This window comes from Podarcis liolepis (genome assembly GCF_965112155.1).
Source record: "Podarcis liolepis genome assembly, chromosome: 3".
NCBI classification, from domain to species: Eukaryota; Metazoa; Chordata; class Lepidosauria; order Squamata; family Lacertidae; genus Podarcis; species Podarcis liolepis.
The window spans coordinates 117,665,841-117,686,710 of NC_139557.1; the positions used below are offsets into that span (position 1 = coordinate 117,665,841).

A 20,870-nucleotide genomic window follows, 5' to 3' on the forward strand; every position below is an offset into this window, starting at 1 on the left:
CCCCCTGGAGGTGGAAAATCCTACTCTTGCCAAATACTTAATTCAACTATGGTGCTGATTTTGACATACCTGAGTAAATAAAGGGCAATACTCTTTACACCATATTTCCTGTTAAATCAGGTTCCAGCACAAAATACCTCTCCTCAGGCATGATAGCAATCAGTAAACCTACCAAATTTCATAAGCTTGTTCTGCTCATTTTGTACCTTCCATTACACAAATCTCGTGAGTTATCTGTTCAGCAATTGCAGGGTTCCACTAAGTTCTTATACTACATATCCAGAGGCAGATCTTTCTTAGAAAAGAGTCATTTTAGAGTATCACCCTATATATTAATAGTGCTAATTGTGGGCATGCCTCCATTTCAGCTTTAAATGTTTGTGATGGCTTCACAACCAATGGCTTCAAGTTATAAGAAAGGAGATGAGCAGAGGTTGGATGGTCATCTGTCATGGATGCATTGCAGGAGGTTGGATTACATAACACTTAGGGTCCCTTCCAACTCTATGATATTTCTGCAAACACTTCCATCCAAAAAGCTGAGACCAGTGGGCATTCCCACAAGAAATGGAAAGAAAATTGCCTTTACATTCACCCAGTGCTTTACCAGCTGCACTGGCTCCTGGTGGAGTACAGGGTCAGGTTAAAGGTGCTGGTTTTAAACTTTAAAGCCCTATGCGGCCTAGGACCCTCGTACCTATGGGACTGCTTCTCCTGGTATGTACTGTGGAGGATCTTAAGATCCATAAATAACAACACTTTGGAGGTCCCAAGCCGCAAGGAGGTTAGATTGTTCTCAACTAGGGGCAGCGCCTTTTCAGCTCTGGCCCCGGCCTGGTGGAATGCCCTACCACAGGAGATCAGGGACCTGCGGGATTTGACATCTTTCCGCAGGGCCTGCAGGATGGAGCTGTTTCGCCTGGCCTTTGGGCTGGACTCAGTCTGACCCCCTATTATTATTATTATTATTATTATTATTATTATTATTATTAGATTGAACCCCTTATATGGGATTTTGTATATAAATTTTCCCTCGGCTCTTTTTGCTGGCCTATGTAGGACCAGCATAGATAGTTGGCCCTGGTGAATATTTGACATTTTCTCCCCTTATGATATTGATTTATGGGCTACCACTAAAATGAGGCTGTATTTTAAGCTATATTTTAATCAACTGTTTGTTTGTTTGTTTGTTTGTTTGTTTGTTTGTTTGTTTGCTGTTTAAAATGTTTTTACTGTATTTTATATTTGGTGTTAGCTGCCCTGAGCCCGGTCTTGGCCGGGGAGAGTGGGGTATAAATTATTCTTCTTCTTCTTCTTCTTCTTCTTCTTCTTCTTCTTCTTCTTCTTCTTCTTCGGAGCAAACCTCCAACAAAGTTGGGAAGACTCAGAGTTTGTGTGTGAAATTTGAACTGGCATACAAGGCTATTTGGGTATAAGTTTCAGAGAGCCTTCACATATATATGCAGATGCAGGTTTGAACTGTTTAGGTGACCAAATACTGTTCTATATGGAATCTTCAATACTAGTATTAAGATCCTTTTCACCTGTAGCTTTAAGGCTCTCTAAATGGCCAGTAGTTATACTTAAAAGCTCCTGACTTATAATTGACACCAGACCTCTTTTCATGTGTCCTTGATTCCATATTATCTGTTTTTATTTAATTAGAGGTCCAGTGGCCTGTGTTATTGGAGTCTTATTCACACTGTCCAACCATCTCGTCCTCTGTCGTCCCCTTCTCCTTGTGCCCTCAATATATGTATGTATGTTGCTTTTGTTGTGTGTACCTTAAGTCTTCTCTTTTACAAAGGTCTTGCATGGGAGGGGGTGTTTTTCCTAGAAATGAATATTGTTGTTGTTTAGTCGTTTAGTCTTGTCCGACTCTTCATGACCCCATGGACCAGAGCACACCAGGCACTCCTGTCTTCCACTGCCTCCCGCAGTTTGGTCAAACTCATGTTGGTAGCTTCGAGAACACTGTCCAACCATCTCGTCCTCTGTCGTCCCCTTCTCCTTGTGCTGATCTTTCCCAACATCAGGGTCTTTTCCAGGGAGTCTTCTCTTCTCATGAGGTGGCCAAAGTATTGGAGTCTCAGCTTCACGATCTGTCCTTCCAGTGAGCACCCAGGGCTGATTTCCTTTAAAGAATAGATAGGTTTGATCTTCTTGCAGTCAATGCAAGAGTCTCCTCCAGCACCATAATTCAAAAGCATCAATTCTTCGGCGATCAGCCTTCTTTATGGTCCAGCTCTCGCTTCTATACATTGCTGCTGGGATAACCATAGATTTAACTATAAGGACCTTTGTTAGCAAGGTCATGTTTCTGCTTTAAAAGATGCTTTCTAGGTTTGTCATTGCTTTTCTCCCAAGAAGCAGGCATCTTTTAATTTCGTGGTTTCTGTCACCATCTGCAGTGATCATGGAGCCCAAGAAAGTAAAATTTCTCACTGCCTCCATTTCTTCCCCTTCTATTTGCCAGGTGGTGATGGGACCAGTGGCCATGATCTTCAATTTTTTGATGTTGAGCTTCAAACCATATTTTGTGCTCTCCTCTTTCACCCTCATTAAAAGGTTCTTTAATTCCTCCTCACTTTCTGCCATCAATGTTGTGTCATCTGCATATCTATATATTTATATGCTGGTGTGGTAATGGGAGATGCTATCCTGTGTGGCTTCCCTGAGGATGTTATTGTTGGGATACTGCCAGGGAGACAAAGTCCATCATGGCCCCAAGCCGTCTGCCGGAAGATCCATCGACCTCCCGTAGGCACGCAGTATCAGCAATTAGCGACATGAGCTCCAGAATATTCTAGAGCCGATGCACACTCTTTATCAGCAGATAATGCACAGCCAAAAGTTGCACGCAGGAGAGCATTATTTACAAGCTTTATTCAGCGTTGATCAGAACAAAGAAGGACATGACTGCCTGCGTCAGTGTCTCCGACAGAGAGAGAAACAAAAGCAATAGGAAACATAAACATCCTGTGAACAGGAAATACGCAGACTCTGTGACTCACAGCCTGCTCCCTTTTAAGGTGGAACGGAAATATCCTAACAGTTATATCCACCCACATGGTTGCCCTGATGGATATTTGAAAGCCAAGCAGGTAGATCATGTGCCCTCATTTCTGCAAACATGGCACAGCATTGTGTTCAGCCTCTTGCTATCTGAGTAGTAAGCCTTCTAAGCTTTAGCAAGAGAATATATTACGGCACGTCGTGCAATAATTTCCTCCTACAACATTTAGATGAAAAGGAACACACAAAGAACATTTGACCCATTGGCATTTCAAAACGTATCATAAAGGGACCTTTATCCTGTAATAAGCTACTCCCACCACTTTCAAAAGAACCCTATGACCCATCTTCATTGCGTAGTTGTCGTTAGCATAGAATCTTTAATAATTTCAAAGTGAAGATTTGTTTAATAATAATAATAATTTATTTTTATACTCCACCCATCTGGCTGGGTTTCCCCAGCCACTCTGGGCGGCTTCCAACAGAAAATTAAAATGCAATAGTCTATTAAACATTAAAAGCTTCCTTAAACAGGGCTGCCTTCAGATGTCTTCTAAAAGTCTGGTAGTTGTTTTTCTCTTTGACATCCATGGTAGGGCTGAAGAGCCCCAAATGCATTCTTGCAAAGGGTGGTGATAAAGCTGGAATTGTTGATTCCACAAGCAGAGATGAGGTGTCGTCCCATCACTCAGAGGCAGCACTGAAATATTTGGAAAACAGAAATCAACATTGACTATAGGGAAGGGGGGTTGGCCAGGTTTCTGCTACACTTGCGGAGTCTGCCCTGTCACTCACAATCAAATACAGTGGTGGCTCACAAGACAAAATTAATTCGTTCCGCGAGTTTTGTCGTCTTGCGATTTTTTTCGTCTTGCGAAGCACGGTGTCGGGAAAGCTTTGGAAAAGCTTCAAAAATCACCAAAGTCTTAAAAACCTCAAAAAAGGCTACCACACCGCGTTCTATGAGTTGCTCCTCGAAGTCAAGTCGCAACTGTATTAACGGTGTTAAGAAAAAGGAAACAAACTTCCGTCTTGCGAAGCAAGCCCATAGGGAAAATCGTCTTGCGAAGCAGCTCAAAAAACAAAAAACCCTTTCGTCTAGTGAGTTTTTTTTGTCTTGTGAGGCATTCGTCTTGCGAGGTACCACTGCAATGGATGACTGAGATTTTATTCTGGGCAGGTCTAGCATTCTGCAAAAGCACCACCAGGCTATAGGGTCAGCTGAGCTGTGTCACCAGCTTCCGAAATGAAGTTGTTGAAGCAGAGGAAGAGAGGGCTTTGATGGGACAAGCCCTACTCCTCAACCCTTTATGGCCAGGCCACTCATGAGGCAAGGTTTGAGGTGACTGCCTTGGGTGGCAGGGTCCAAAGGCCACAAGAAACATATTGTCTGTTGCTGCTTCTGTGGTGGGAAGAATAACTGGGGCATAATACTTCAAGGGTGAATCTGTCATCTCCACAGCTGCTCCCTGCAATGCCTCCTCTACAGCATCCTCTTGATGAATAGGAGGCACTGCTGGTTTCCTCCCACCCGTGTTCCCAGTGTAGATCTTCACTTGCCCCTTCTTGCCTGACTGGGAGATGCCATTTTGTCTTTGGCCCCAGGGCCCAAAATTTCTCAGGCCAACCCTGCCTGCACATTTCCCACTACCAACCACCCCAGGGGTGACACTCCCACTCGCACCCTACCTCCCTCAACCGTGTCCCAAAAAATATGACATCCATGTGAAACTGTGTGTTGCATTCATTATTCTTACATTGCACAGCAATTGTAATACCGACGACATTCTCCGATTTTGAAACGTGGTGGAGGACACATAAAGTAGATGCACATACCACTGAATAAACGACATGTTCGTATGCTAAGGATGTCAGTTCTTCCTGCAACAGTGCAGAACTCAATAATAATAATAATAATAATAATAATAATAATAATAATAATAATAATAATAATAATAATAATAATTTATTATTTATAACCCGCCCATCTGGCTGAGTTTCCCCACTCTGGGCGGCTCCCAATCAGTGTTAAAAACAGTACAGCGTTACATATTAAAAACTTCCCTGAACAGGGCTGCCTTAAGATATCTTCTGAATGTCAGGTAATTATTTATCTCTTTGACATCTGATGGGAGGGCGTTCCACAGGGCGGGCGCCACTACTGTATGGTTCCCTGTAGCCTCACTTCTCGCAATGAGGGAACTGCCAGAAGGCCCTCGGCACTGGATCTCATTGTCTGGGCTGAACGATGGGGGTGGAGACGCTCCTTCAGGTATACAGGACCGAGGCCATTTAGGGCTTTAAAGGTCAGCACCAACACTTTGAATCGTTCTCGGAAACATACTGGGAGCTAATGCAGATCTCTCAGAACCGGTGTTATGTGGTCCCGGCGGCCACTCCCAGTCACCAGTCTAGCTGCCGCATTCTGGATTAATTGCAGTTTCCAGGTCACCTTCAAAGGTAGCCCCACGTAGAGTGCGTTGCAGTAGTCCAAGCGTGAGATAACTAGAGCATGCACCACTCTGGCGAGACAGTTCACGGGCAGGTAGGGTCTTAGCCTGCGTACCAGGTGGAGCTGGAAGACAGCTGCCCTGGACACAGAGTTAACCTGCGCCTCCATGGACAGCTGTGAGTCCAAAATGACTCCCAGGCTGCGCACCTGGTCCTTCAGGGGCACAGTTACCCCATTCAAGACCAGGGAATCCCTCACACCAACCCGCTCTCTGTCCCCCAAAAACATTACTTCTGTCTTGTCAGGATTCAACCTCAATCTGTTAGCCGCCATCCATCCTCCAACTGCCTCCAGGCACTCACACAGGACCTTCACCACCTTCACTGGTTCTGATTTAAAGGAGAGGTAGAGCTGGGTGTCATCTGCATACTGATGAACACCCAGTCCAAACCCCCTATTGATCTCTCCCAGCGGCTTCATATAGATATTAAAAAGCATGGGGGAGAGGACAGAACCCTGAGGCACCCCACAAGTGAGAGCCCAGGGGTCTGAACATTCATCCCCCACCACCACTTTCAGGACACGGCCCAGGAGGAAGGAGCGGAACCACTGTATGACAGTGCCCCCAGCTCCCAGCCCCTCTAGACGGTCCAGAAGGATGTTATGGTCGATGGTGTCAAAGGCCGCTAAGAGATCCAGCAGAACTAGGAAACAGCTCTCACCTTTCTCCCTAGCCCGCCGGAGATCATCAACCAGCGCGACCAAGGCAGTTTCAGACCCATGGTGAGGCCTGAATCCCGATTGGAAGGGATCTAAATGGTCCGTTTCCTCCAGGCGTGCTTGGAGTTGTTCAGCAACCACCCGCTCAATCACCTTGCCCAAGAATGGCAGATTTGAGACTGGGCCATAGTTGGCCAAATTGGCCGGGTCTAAAGATGTTTCTTCAAGAAGCAGTTTAATGACCACCTCTTTCAGCGGGTCTGAGAAGGCTCCCTCACAGAGGGAATCATTCACCACCCCAGAGAGCTCATCGCCCAGCCCTTCCCGGCTCGCTTTTATCAGCCAGGATGGGCAAGGATCAAGGAGACAGGTGGTCGGCAGGCAGGGAAGGAAGGAAGGAAGGAAGTAAGTAGGTGGACCTTTGGAAGTTCTGATCTAATTTTATTCTAATATTGTGTAGCTTAAACCTTTTTATAAATCACTGTTCCCCAACAGAGCTCAGGAAAGTCTTAAGTAATAACATACCTGGATTGAGAAAGATTGTGAAGGTGAAGAGAGACAGAAGAACATATTGGGTTTTCATAATTATGATAAGGCAGAGGCAAGATGCTCAGTTGGGAACTGAAAATAAGAGAAACAACAGACAATACTTTTTTAAAAATAATGATGGTGGTGGGCACACTTCAGGCTGGTATGTATTCTTTGCAAGAAACTCAAATTCACCCACAAAGATACTTTCAGAATGAAAGAACATACTTAATCTGAGAACATTCTGTGCCTTTAACTTTGTTTCCAATAACAGGTGATGAAGTAAGTTTTTTACATATCTGTCTTACACAGAAACAATACCGCAAGATAAAAAGATGATTAATCAACAATACCATAATATACGAGACTGGTATACTTAAAGACACAAAGGAACCAGGAACGAAACCAAATTGCAAAGTCCTGTGCTTTTAATAACTAATTAATAACTCTTACAGATGTCAACCCAGTTTCTTAAACAAGTATGGATGCATAAATAAATAAATCTTGTCTCTGTGTTTGTTTCTTATATTTTACATGAATTCAAAGATTCATAAAATTATATAATTGGAAGGGACCACAAGTATACACTTGTCCAACCCCCTGCAATGTAGGAATCCATTTTGTCTAACATGGGGCTCAAATCCATGACCCTCATATTTATTATTCTTATTCTTAAACTTATTCTTATGCTTATGCTTATTGATTGAATTTATATACCATCCTATACCTGGAGGTCTCAGGGTTAATATTAAGAGCCTCTTGCTCTACAGGCTGAGCTATCCCAATTCCTAAATAATAAGTTAGTTTCACCATTTCTGCAGAGTCCCATATCTTTATATACCATTATTTGGGAGATGGAACTATGATAGTTCTCCACTTCCCTGAGTCTCATTTCAGGTCCGAGGAAAAGTGATTTTGTTTTGATATTGTTAAAAGGTCATCAATCAGAAGCCATGCCAAGCTACTTTGAGTGATAAAGCCGTCTGCCTGTAATTCCTAATCTACCCTTGGTCCACCCCTGATTTTTACCATTTTTCAGATTGCAAAATATGAAACTATGAAAGCTGTAGGAGATGGATGTCATGCTAGAAGAGTGTTCTGGCAAATGTCTAGCAAATATTAGAGGTTTTCCTTATGGGTGGAGCAGCAAATGGAGTTTAACACATATGGAAGTAGGAGAGTCACAGATGTAAGCCCTATATTCATGTACGAAATATGCCAGCATAAAGTCAAAATGAGCTTTTAACGGATTCTAATGGAGTACGATGTCACGAAGAATGTCCGTTATTTTACATTATTTTCTTTTTTATATATAAATATTTATTAGAAGTTTTCCATTTTCAAAACCCAAAAAGGAAAAAAGAAAAAGAAAAATTAAAAACACATACAATTTGAAATCCTTATTTTCTATAACATCTTTCCCTGACTTCCCCACACCTCCCCTTCTTATATTCCCATTTAGATTGTAAATTCAACAAGTTCTTATCCCCAATTTTTAACCTTTTCACTATATCTATACTGATACAGAAAATACAGTAGTTAACCTTTTCATACTTGATTCATTTTTGAAAAAAAAAATTACCTTATATACCTCAAAATTTATACCTCAGTACTCATTCTTAAATCCTTTTTTTCTAAAGTCGACCCAAATTCCTTTCCACGAATTCCCCACTTTTCATACTGATATCAAAACAAATTAAAGAAAAAGACAGATTATATTTATACACCCTTTGGATCCCCAAACCCCATCCCCTTTCCCGGTTTCAATCCCCAACAAATGTCCAACAGTCTTAGTCTGCTATCAGCCTGGATATTTTACATTATTTTCGAATTGATGTGTTGCCTTTCCCTCTTCCTCTTCCTCATCAACTGTACATGTAGCATTTCCAGAGTGGTCTGTGGAATCATGGGCCAATGACGTGCTGAGAAAGCTCTTCGTTGGCTCATGGGCACAATGTTCTCCCTGACATCTCCCTTGTTTTCAGGGCTCCCTGAAGAGATGCGGTAACTACAATATACCATGAGAACTGTGATACATATGTGATGACGTGCATCCTTCTCTACCTTACCCTGTGTGTCTCAAATGCAAAATGTTTTCCAAAGTGCAATGGGAAAATAATTCAGAGGCATGTGCATAACATTAAGGACATTAGCCAGTAAGCATTCCCTGAATATGACTTTTCTAAATATCACCAAATAGCTGCAGGATATTTGATTTTCACAGCTAGTTGTCAGAGCAGAATAACAAGCAACTCCAGCCTCTTTTAAATGTTGTGTTTGCCACAGAACACAAGGAAAACCTCCATACAGTACTGTACTCTCCATCACTGGCAAACAGCAGAGACTGTTAAGTGCCAATGGGCTCAGAAGAAAGTTAGGCTGGAAAGACTCTCCCTGCAGTTCAAGTTATCCCCAGGCCATTCCTACCTTCTCCCAGCAACACACCGATGACCTTCTGCAGTAAGTGGTTGGATAAGAAATTGGAGTCAACTTGAGAAAATTTGTAGATCTGAATATAACTTCTTGCAGGTGGTGGGTTAGAGATAGTGATGAAAGTTTCACCTACTGAATTCGGCTTGGCAGGAAGCTTTTTATAAGCACAGGTGTCTAGTGGCACAAACTATCCTCCCAGACTCCTTGCATTTGATTGAGTCAGGCTGATAATGAGTCCAGATGCAAGGAAGGACTATGCAGTGCTCAGACCAAAATGAAACGAAACATTTGATTAACTCTCTGCCCCCATAAAGTGGACCTTCATAACTACTTTCCCCCTCAGTCTCACCCAAGCCTGCAAGCACCTGAACTAGGGACCCTGTACAAAACCACCCTCAATCTCCCCCTTAGAATGAGTCTTCTCACATTGGGTTCCCTGACCAACCTCTGTTTTGAGACATTTGAAACAGGCAAAATCTGATACAGACAGAACTAATATGACACCATCAGTTCTTAGCTTCCTACCAGAATTCACAGCTTTCCAAAAGACACTAGACAGGTGTCCGCTGTTTCCAAATACCAAAATTGGTAAAGAAAGCGAGGGATAATGCATTTGGAACGTATTATTATTAATTCTTTATATGGGAGAGAAAATATAATCCATATTTGAATAGGAATACATGAAACATTTACTAAGGAAGCTTTGCAACTCAAGTCAGTGGTCTATGTAGGTCAGTATTGTCAAGAATGACTGGCAGCAGCTCTCCAGTGTTTCACGTGTGGCATCTTTTGCTGCAGCTGTGATTGGACCTGTGAGCCTCTTCATGCACAGCATCTCTCTACCATTGAGCTATTGACTTAGGCCAATTGCCCTTCTAATCCAGCATCCTGTGCTCACACTGGCCAACCAAATGTTTGCGGGAAACTTTGTCAAGATGCTTGTGCAAGCAGGAGCAGAGTTCAAGAGCACTCTACCCTTCTTAAGCTTCCAGCCATTGGCATTCAGAAATGTTATTGCCTCAAACCATGGAGACAGAATATAGCCCTCATGGCTAGTAGACATTGATAGTCTTCTCCTCCATGAATTTGTTTCTTCTTCTTTGATAGTATTTCTTTCTGGGAGTTGTAAACACAACACAAATCTCTAGATGACCACTCTACTAATGGGTTTCACAGGTTCTCCTGAATACAATATTGTGTTACTGGGACAATATTTTGAATTAATGCCATGCTTTTTAAAGAAAAATGATATTTATAGTGGCTTGAGGAAATACTGGTGGATTGAATTCAATCTGTGGGTTCAGTCGTGACATCTGAAGGCAGCCCTGTTTAGGGAAGCTTTTAATTTTTGATGCATTACTGTATTTTAGTATTTTGTTGGAAGCCACCCAGAGTCGGGCGAGGCCCGGCAAGATGGAGCAAGGAATTTGCTGTCAGTTCTCCAGGCAAATGGGACCATTTTGGAATGATTGACGTGGCTGTAATGCTTCATGGATGCTTTGGAAAGACTTCAAACATTTCACCCACCCACGATCAGTGAGTTAAAATAAGAAGTGTTCTGCAGGTTTGCAGAGGGTTCATGTGGGTAGCATAATCAAAAGGCATGAACGCTAACTAGATATCATTGATAACATCACCCACTTTCCTATTGACTTTGAGGCATCACTTAAGGACCATCTAATGCTGTCTGGGTGATTTGTTTGTCTGGGGAAATGTTTGTCTTTCCCCAAAACTTTGGTCCATGCATTGGACCCCATTTAGAAACCTGCAGCCTCTTTCAGTGTGTGTGATGTGTTACACATGACACACACACACACACACACACACACACACACACACACACATATATATATATATATACCTCACAAATACTAATATGTTTTCAGGTTTTTATTTTGACTTGGTATTCTACTGGTAATAATATTTGTACTATTTCTTAAGTTTCTTTGGCTTTCTTTTTGTCAAAGAAAAGTGATTAATAAGTAGTGTTAATAATAGCAATATTAAACCAGCCCAGTATTTTATGGTCTGATTGTAGAAATTTACAATGACAAGAAAAATATATTTTGAAATTACATAATGCAGATTTCCCTTCCCTTCCACATTTGACCCATTTGCACTTTGCCCGTTTTCATTTAAAAAAATGTATATATTATAGAATGTACCACCATCATCGAATAACGACTCCATCATTTAATAACTATGTTCAGAAAGAAAGGGACATAAAAGGAACAGTTTGTCCCTTCTGATTTGTATTATTGTCCTTGTTGTTGTTGTTTTTGTTGTTAAGATGAGAGCTTTAACTCATTCACAGCAGAGATTTATTCCTAGTGTTTCAGCTGCAGAAGAGCCAGAAGTGCATTCTTGGCAAGGGTTGTGATAAAGCTGGAATTGTTAATTCCTCAAGCAGAGATCAGGTGTCTTCCCATCACTCAGAAGCAGTACTGAAATATTTGGAGAACATAACATTGACTATAGGGAGGGGTGTCAATTCTCAGTTACATATGCTATGTCAGGTCTGTCATTCACAATCAAATAATGATATTTGAGGCTTTATTCTGGGCTGATCTAGCATTTAGCAACAGCACTACCCGGCTAGAGGGTCGGCTGAGCTATGTCTGCAGATTCTGAAACACATTTGTTGAAGGAGAGGAAGAAAGGGCTTTGATGGGACTAGCCTGGGTGACAAGATCCAAAGGGGCAAGATCCAAAGGGGCAGCTGATCTTGCCACAAGGAACATATTGTCTGTTGCTGCTGCTGTAGTGGGAAGAATAACTGGGGCATAATACTTCAAGGACTAATCTGTCATCTCCACAGCTGCTCCCTGCAATGCCTCCTCTACAGCAACCTCTTGATGAATAGGAGGCACTGCAGGTTTCCTCCCACCCGTGTTCCCGGTGTAGATCTTCACTTGCCCCTTCTTGCCTGACTGGGAGGTGCCATTTTGTCTTTGGCCTCAGGGCCCAAAATTTCTCAGGCCAACCCTGCCTGCACATTTCCCACTACCAACCACCCCAGAGGTAACACTCCCACTCGCACCCTACCTCCCTCGACTTTGTCCCAAAAAATATGACATCCATGTGAAACCGTGTGTTTGGGTGTGTTGCGTTAATTATACTTACGTTACACAGCATTCGTAAACCACACTACATTCTCCGATTTTGAAACGTGTTAGAGGACACCTAAAGAGGTAGCACATACCACTGAATAAATGACATGTGCGTATGCCATGGATGTCAGTTCTTCCTGCAACAGAGCAGAACTCAATAATGTAGGCAGGCAAGGAAGGAGGGAGGGAGGGAGGGAAGGAAGGAAGGAAGGAAGGAAGGAAGGAAGGAAGGAAGGAAGTGTCCTGCCTAGAAGATTTGGTTCAGATCTGTATCTGTCACTTTGGGAAGCAACCTGAGCTGCTCCAAGTAGTTCTGTGGTCTGTACAATGGCGCCATCAGTGTGGGATGCTGCAGGGATCAAGTGGATTCACCAAACTCTGAATATTTACACAAAACTACAGCGCTTCCGAATACAGAGCTTTGAAGTGTATTATCAGCCATTCATTGATGTTCCTGAGCTCAAATTCTCCTCCTCAATACCTGATTCCCAAGACTGGATGTCAGAGTATGGACCTGCTCTGGATGAGGTCATTCTCCTCTGAAGAAGCAGCTGCATAGCTTGGAGTGCTTCTGGTTCCACAGCTGTCACTTGTGGCCTTAGAAGTGCCCAATGTCTTCCATCAGCTTTGGCTGGTGACATAGCCGCACTCCTCTCTGAACAGGGACAGACCCACATGTGGTATGTTAGATTACTGCAATGAATTCTACATGGGGCTGCCTTTGGAAATATTATGGAAACTGCAGCTAGTGCAAATTGCTGACGAGGATCAGAAGTTCTGAGCATATCACTCTTCAATCTTGGTATGACCATGCCGGGTTTCGATTTCTTTCTGAGCCCTATTAGTTTCTGGATCCCAATACAGGGGATTATGGGTTGGGGGAGTGCTGATGCCCTCAAGACCTATTTGCAGGCTTCACATAGGAATTTGATAGACCATGCAGAAAAAAGGGTGATGAAGTAGGTGGACCTTTGGAAGTTCTGATCTAATTTTATTCTAATATTGTGTAGCATAAACCTTTTTATAAATCACTGTTCCCAAACAGAGCTCAGGAAAGTCTTAAATAATAACATACCTGGATTGAGAAAGATTGTGAAGGTGAAGAGAGACAGAAGAACATATCGGGTTTTCATCATTTTGATAAGGCAGAGGCAAGATGCTCAGTTGGGAACTGAAAATAAGAGAAACAACAGACAATACTTTTTTAAAAAAATAATGATTGTGGTGGGCACACTTCAGGCTGGTATGTATTCTTTGCAAGAAACTCAAATTCACCCACAAAGACACTTTCAGAATGAAAGAACATACTTAATCTGAGAACATTCTGTGCCTTTAACTTTGTTTCCAATAACAGGTGATGAAGTAAGTTTTTTACATATCTGTCTTACACAGAAACAATACCGCAAGATAGAAAGATGATTAATCAACAATACAATAATATAAGAGACTAGTAAACCTAAAGACACGAAGGAACCAGGAACGAAACCAAATTGCAAAGTCCTGTGCTATCCTAATAACTAATTAATAACTCTTACAGATGTCAACCCAGTTTCATAATCAAGTATGCATAAATAAATAAATAAATCTTGTCTCTGTGTTTGTTTCTTATATCTTACGTGAATTCAAAGATTCATAAAATTGTATAATTGGAAGGGACCACAAGTATACACTTGTCCAGCCCCCTGCAATGTAGGAATCCATTTTGTCTAACATGGGGCTCAAATCCATGATCCTCATTTTTATTATTCTTATTCTTAAACTTATTCCTATGCTTATTGATTGAATTTATATACCACCCTATACCTGGAGGTCTCAGGGTGAATATTAAGAGCCTCTTGCTCTACAGGCTGAGCTATCCCAATTCCTAAATAATAAGTTAGTTTCACCATTTCTGCAGAGTCCCATATCTTTATATATCATTATTTGGGAGATGGAACTATGATAGTTCTCCACTTCCCTGAGTCTCATTTCAGGTCCGAGGAAAAGTGATTTTGTTTTGATATTGTTAAAAGGTCATCAATCAGAAGCCATGCCAAGCTACTTTGAGTGATAAAGGCATCTGCCTGTAATTCCTAATCTACCCTTCGTCGACCCCTGATTTTTACCATTTTTCAGATTGCAAAATATGAAACTATGAAAGCTGTAGGAGATGGATGTCATGCTAGAAGAGTGTTCTGGCAAATGTCTAGCAAATATTAGAGGTTTTCCTTATGGGTGGAGCAGCAAATGGAGTTTAACACATATGGAAGTAGGAGAGTCACAGATGTAAGCCCTATATTCATGTACGAAATATGCCAGCATAAAGTCAAAATAAGCTTTTAACGGATTCTAATGGAGTACGATGTCACGAAGAATGTCCGTTATTTTACATTATTTTCTTTTTATATATATAAATATTTATTAGAAGTTTTCCATTTTCAAAAGCCAAAAAGGAAAAAAGAAAAAGAAAAATTAAAAACACATACAATTTGAAATCCTTTTCTATAACATCTTTCCCTGACTTCCCCACACCTCCCCTTCTTATATTCCCATTTATATTGTAAATTCAACAAGTTCTTATCCCCAATTTTTAACCTTTTCACTATATCTATACTGATACAGAAAATACAGTAGTTAACCTTTTCATACTTGATTCATTTTTGAAAAAAAAACATTACCTTATATACCTCAAAATTTATACCTCAATACTCATTCTTAAATCCTTTTTTTCTAAGGTCGACCCAAATTCCTTTCCACGAATTCCCCACTTTTCATACTGATATCAAAACAAATTAAAGAAAAAGACAGATTATATTTATACACCCTTTGGATCCCCAAACCCCATCCCCTTTCCCGGTTTCAATCCCCAACAAATGTCCAACAGTCTTAGTCTGCTATCAGCCTGGATATTTTACATTATTTTCGAATTGATGTGTTGCCTTTCCCTCTCCCTCTTCCTCATCAACTGTACATGTAGCATTTCCAGAGTGGTCTGTGGAATCATGGGCCAATGACGTGCTGAGAAGGCTCTTCGTTGGCTCATGGGCACAATGTTCTCCCTGACATCTCCCTTGTTTTCAGGGCTCCCTGAAGAGATGCGGTAACTACAATATACCATGAGACCTGTGATACATATGTGATGATGTGCATCCTTCTCTACCTTACCCTGTGTGTCTCAAATGCAAAATGTTTTCAAAAGTGCAATGGGAAAATAATTCAGAGGCATGTGCATAACATTAAGGACATTAGCCAGTAAGCATTCCCTGAATATGACTTTTCTAAATATCACCAAATAGCTGCAGGATATTTGATTTTCACAGCTAGTTGTCAGAGCAGAATAACAAGCAACTCCAGCCTCTTTTAAATGTTGTGTTTGCCACAGAACACATGGAAAACCTCCATACAGTACTGTACTCTCCATCACTGGCAAACAGCAGAGACTGTTAAGTGCCAATGGGCTCAGAAGAAAGTTAGGCTGGAAAGACTCTCCCTGCAGTTCAAGTTATCCCCAGGCCATTCCTACCTTCTCCCAGCAACACACCGATGACCTTCTCCAGTAAGTGGTTGGATAAGAAATTGGAGTCAACTTGAGAAAATTTGTAGATCTGAATATAACTTCTTGCAGGTGGTGGGTTAGAGATAGTGATGCAAGTTTCACCTACTGAATTCGGCTTGGCAGGAAGCTTTTTATAAGCACAGGTGTCTAGTGGCACAAACTATCCTCCCAGACTCCTTGCATTTGATTGAGTCAGGCTGATAATGAGTCCAGATACAAGGAAGGACTATGCAGTGCTCAGACCAAAATGAAACGAAACATTTGATTAACTCTCTGCCCCCATAAAGTGGACCTTCATAACTACTTTCCCCCTCAGTCTCACCCAAGCCTGCAAGCACCTGAACTAGGGACCCTGTACAAAACCACCCTCAATCTCCCCCTGAGAATGAGTCTTCTCACATTGGGTTCCCTGACCAACCTCTGTTTTGAGACATTTGAAACAGGCAAAATCTGATACAGACAGAACTAATATGACACCATCAGTTCTTAGCTTCCTACCAGAATTCACAGCTTTCCAAAAGACACTAGACAGGTGTCCGCAGTTTCCAAATACCAAAATTGGTGAAGAAAGTGAGGGATAATGCATTTGGAACGTATTACTATTAATTCTTTATATGGGAGAGAAAATATAATCCATATTTGAATAGGAATACAGGAAACATTTACAAAGGAAGCCTTGCAACTCAAGTCAGTGGTCTATGTAGGTCAGTATTGTCAAGAATGACTGGCAGCAGCTCTCCAGTGTTTCACGTGTGGCATCTTTTGCTGCAGCTGTGATTGGACCTGTGAGCCTCTTCATGCACAGCATCTCTCTACCATTGAGCTATTGACTTAGGCCAATTGCCCTTCTAATCCAGCATCCTGTGCTCACACTGGCCAACCAGATGCTTGTGGCTTTGTCAAGATGCTTGTGCAAGCAGGAGCAGAGTTCAAGAGCACTCTACCCTTCTTAAGCTTCCAGCAATTGGCATTCAGAAATGTTATTGCCTCCAACCATGGAGACAGAATATAGCCCTCATGGCTAGCAGACATTGATAGTCTTCTCCTCCATGAATTTGTTTCTTCTTCTTTGATAGTATTTCTTTCTGGGAGTTGTAAACACAACACAAACCTCTAGATGACCACTCTATTAATGGGTTTCACAGGTTCTCCTGAATACGATATTGTGTTACTGGGACAATATTTTGAATTAACACCATGCTTTTTAAAGAAAAATGATATTTATAGTGGCTTGAGGCAATACTGATGGATTGAATTCAATCTGTGGGTTCAGTCGTGACATCTGAAGGCAGCCCTGTTTAGGGAAGCTTTTAATTTTTGATGCATTACTGTATTTTAGTATTTTGTTGGAAGCCACCCAGAGTGGTTGGTGAGGACCGGCAAGATGGGCAGGGTATAAATAATAAAATATTATAATATTATTATTATTCCAATTTCCTTAACTCTAATGCAAACTACCATTGTGGAGCAAGGAATTTGCTGTCAGTTCTCCAGGCAGATGGGACCATTTTGGAATGATTAACGTGGCTGTAATGCTTCATGGATGCTTTGGAAAGACTTCAAACATTTCACCCACCCACCATCAGTGAGTTAAAATAAGAAGTGTTCTGCAGGTTTGCAGAGGGTTCATGTGGGTAGTATAATCAAAAGGCATGAACCCTAACTAGATATCATTGATAACATCACCCACTTTCCTATTGACTTTGAGGCATCACTTAAGGGCCATCTATTGCTGTCTGGGTGATTTGTTTGTCTGGGGAAATGTTTGTCTTTCCCCACAACTTTGGTCCATGCATTGGACAGTATTAGAAACCTGCAGCCTCTTTCAGTGTGTGTGTTGTGTTACACATGGCGCGCACACACACACACACACACACATATATATATATACCCCACAAATACTAATATGTTTTCAGGTTTTTATTTTGACTTGGTATTCTACTGGTAATAATATTTGTACTATTTCTTAAGTTTCTTTGGCTTTCTTTTTGTCAAAGAAAAGTGATTAATAAGTAGTGTTAATAATAGTAATATTAAACCAGCCCAGTATTTTATGGTCTGATTGTAGAAATTTACAATGACAAGAAAAATATATTTTGAAATTACAAAATGCAGATTTCCCTCCCCTTCCACATTTGACCCATTTGCACTTTGCCCGTTTTCATTTAAATATATATATATATATATATTATAGAATGTACCACCATCATCAAATAATGACTCCATCATTTAATAACTATGTTCAGAAAGAAAGGGACATAAAAGGAACAGTTTGTCCCTTCTGATTTGTATTATTGTCCTTGTTGTTGTTGTTTTTGTTGTTGTTGTTAAGATGAGAGCTTTAACTCATTCACAGCAGAGATTTATTCCTAGTGTTTCAGCTGCAGAAGAGCCAGAAGTGCATTCTTGGCAAAGGTTGTGATAAAGCTGGAATTGTTAATTCCTCAAGCAGAGATCAGGTGTCTTCCCATCACTCAGAAGCAGTACTGAAATATTTGGAGAACATAATATTGACTATAGGGAGGGGTGTCAATTCTCAGTTACATATGCTATGTCAGGTCTGTCATTCACAATCAAATAATGGATATTTGAGGCTTTATTCTGGGCTGATCTAGCATTTAGCAACAGCACTACCAGGCTAGAGGGTCAGCTGAGCTGTGTCTGCAGATTCTGAAACACATTTGTTGAAGGAGAGGAAGAAAGGGCTTTGATGGGACTAGCCTGGGTGGCAAGATCAAAAGGGGCAAAATCCAAAGGGGCAGCTGATCTTTCCACAAGGAACGTATTGTCTGTTGCTGCTGCTGTGGTGGGAAGAATAACTGGGGCATAATACTTCAAGGACTAATCTGTCATCTCCACAGCTGCTCCCTGCAATGCCTCCTCTACAGCAACCTCTTGATGAATAGGAGGCACTGCAGGTTTCCTCCCACCCGTGTTCCCGGTGTAGATCTTCACTTGCCCCTTCTTGCCTGATTGGGAGGTGCCATTTTGTCTTTGGCCTCAGGGCCCAAAATTTCTCAGGCCATAAACAGGACAGGAAAATTGGCTTCCAGGTGGAGAAATCAAAATTAGAAACAGAATTGTTAGAACCCAATGCTAAGAATTTGTCAAGAATGTATAACTTGTTGCTGAAATGGAATACACAAGATGAAACGGTTAAATCAGCTATGATTAAGTGGGCACAGGACATTGGTCATAACATTATGTTTGCTGACTGGGAACAGTTGTGGACCACCGGTTTGAAATTTACGGCATGTAATGCCTTAAAGGAAAATATTATGAAAATGATTTATAGGTGGTACATGACCCCAGTCAAGCTAGCAAAAATCTACCATTTGCCTGATAATAAGTGTTGGAAATGTAAAGAAACTGAAGGTACCTTTTATCACCTTTGGTGGACGTGCCCAAAGATTAAGGCTTTCTGGGAAATGATATATAATGAAATGAAAAAGGTGCTTAAATGTACTTTCCCAAAGAAACCAGATGCCTTTCTCTTGGGGATTGTCGGCCAATTGGTGTCAAAGAAAGATAGAACTTTTTTTGTGTACGCCACCACAGCAACATGAGTACTCATCGCAAAGCATTGGAAGACTCAAGATCTACCCACTCTGGAAGAATGGCATATGAAGGTGATAGACTATATGGGACTGGCAGAATTGACTGGCAGAATCCGTGACCAGGGGAAAGAGACAGCGGAAGAAGACTGGAAGAAATTTAAAATCTATCTAAAGAAACATTGTAAAATTAATGAAAGCTAAAATGTCAAGGTTTTAGGGAAAAAAGAGGTTTACAGCTGTAAAAGATTAAGTAAAAGAAAAGAATAAGGGGAAAATTTGATAAAATTAAAAGCTAGGATTTGCTGAAATAAGTTTGGAAATTGGGATGTAGAAAGGGGAGGTATGGGGAAGTCGGCGAAATAAGATTTATGAAAAAGGGATATGAAATTATACATGTTTGTTTGTGTATTTGTTTGTTTGTAGTGTGTATTGTTTGTGTTTACAAAAAATGTGAAAAACCAATAAAAATTTAAAAAACAACAACAAAATTTCTCAGGCCAACCCTGCCTGCACATTTCCCACTACCAACCACCCCAGAGGTAACACTCCCACTCGCACCCTACCTCCCTCGACCTTGTCCCCAAAAATATGACATCCATGTGAAACCGTGTGTTTGGGTGTGTTGCGTTCATTATACTTACGTTACACAGCAATGGTAAGCCACACTACAATCTCCGATTTTGAAACGTGTTATAGGACAGCTAAAGAGGTAGCACATACCACTGAATAAACGACATGTTTGTACGCCATGGATGTTAGTTCTTCCTGCAACAGAGCAGAACTCAATAGTGTAGGCAGGCAAGGAAGGAAGGAAGGAAGGAGGGAAGGAAGGAAGGAAGGAAGGAAGGAAGGACGGAAGGAAGGATGTGTCCTGCCTAGAAGATTTGGTTCAGATCTGTATCTGTCACTTTGGGAAGCAACCTGAGTTGCTCCAAGTAGTTCTGTGGTCTATACAATGGCGCCATCAGTGTGGGATGCTGCAGGGATCAAGTGGATTCACCAAACTCTGAATATTTACACAAAACTACAGCGCTTGCGAATACAGAGCTTTGAAGTGTACTATCAGCCATTCATTGATGTTCCAGAGCTCAAATTCTTCTCTACACCACCTGATTCCCAAGACTGGATGTCAGGGTATGGACCTGCTCTCCTCTGAAGAAGCAGCTTCATAGCTTGGAGTGCTTCTGGTTCCACAGCTGTCACTTGTGGCCTTAGTAGTGCCCAGTGTCTTCCATCAGCTTGGGCTAGTGACCTAGCCGCACTCCTCTCTGAACAGGGACAGACCCACATCTGGTATGTTAGATTACCACAATGAATTCTACATGGGGCTGCCTTTGGAAATATTATGGAAACTGCAGCTAGTGCAAATTGCTGGCGAGGATCAGAAGTTCTGAGCATATCACTCTTCAATCTTGGTATGACCATACCGGGTTTCGATTTCTGAGTTCTATTAGTTTCTGGATCCCAATACAGGGGATTATGGGCTGGAGGAGTGCTGATGCCCTCAAGACCTATTTGCA

At 41.5% G+C, this 20,870-nt stretch overlaps 2 long non-coding RNA genes across 2 annotated transcripts in view; both read right to left on the reverse strand.

Moving 5' to 3' along the window:
- LOC310702856 overlaps window positions 1–20,870 on the reverse strand; it is a 960,387-nt gene that overhangs the window by 892,338 nt on the left and 47,179 nt on the right. The gene's annotated exons all lie outside the window — the stretch shown is intronic.
- On the reverse strand, window positions 3,417–9,271 carry LOC310702844. Its single transcript, XR_014523683.1, has 4 exons — window positions 9,143–9,271; window positions 6,713–6,808; window positions 4,773–4,896; window positions 3,417–3,715 (listed from the first exon to the last, which is right to left on the reverse strand). It is a non-coding gene; the product is annotated as an uncharacterized lncRNA (long non-coding RNA).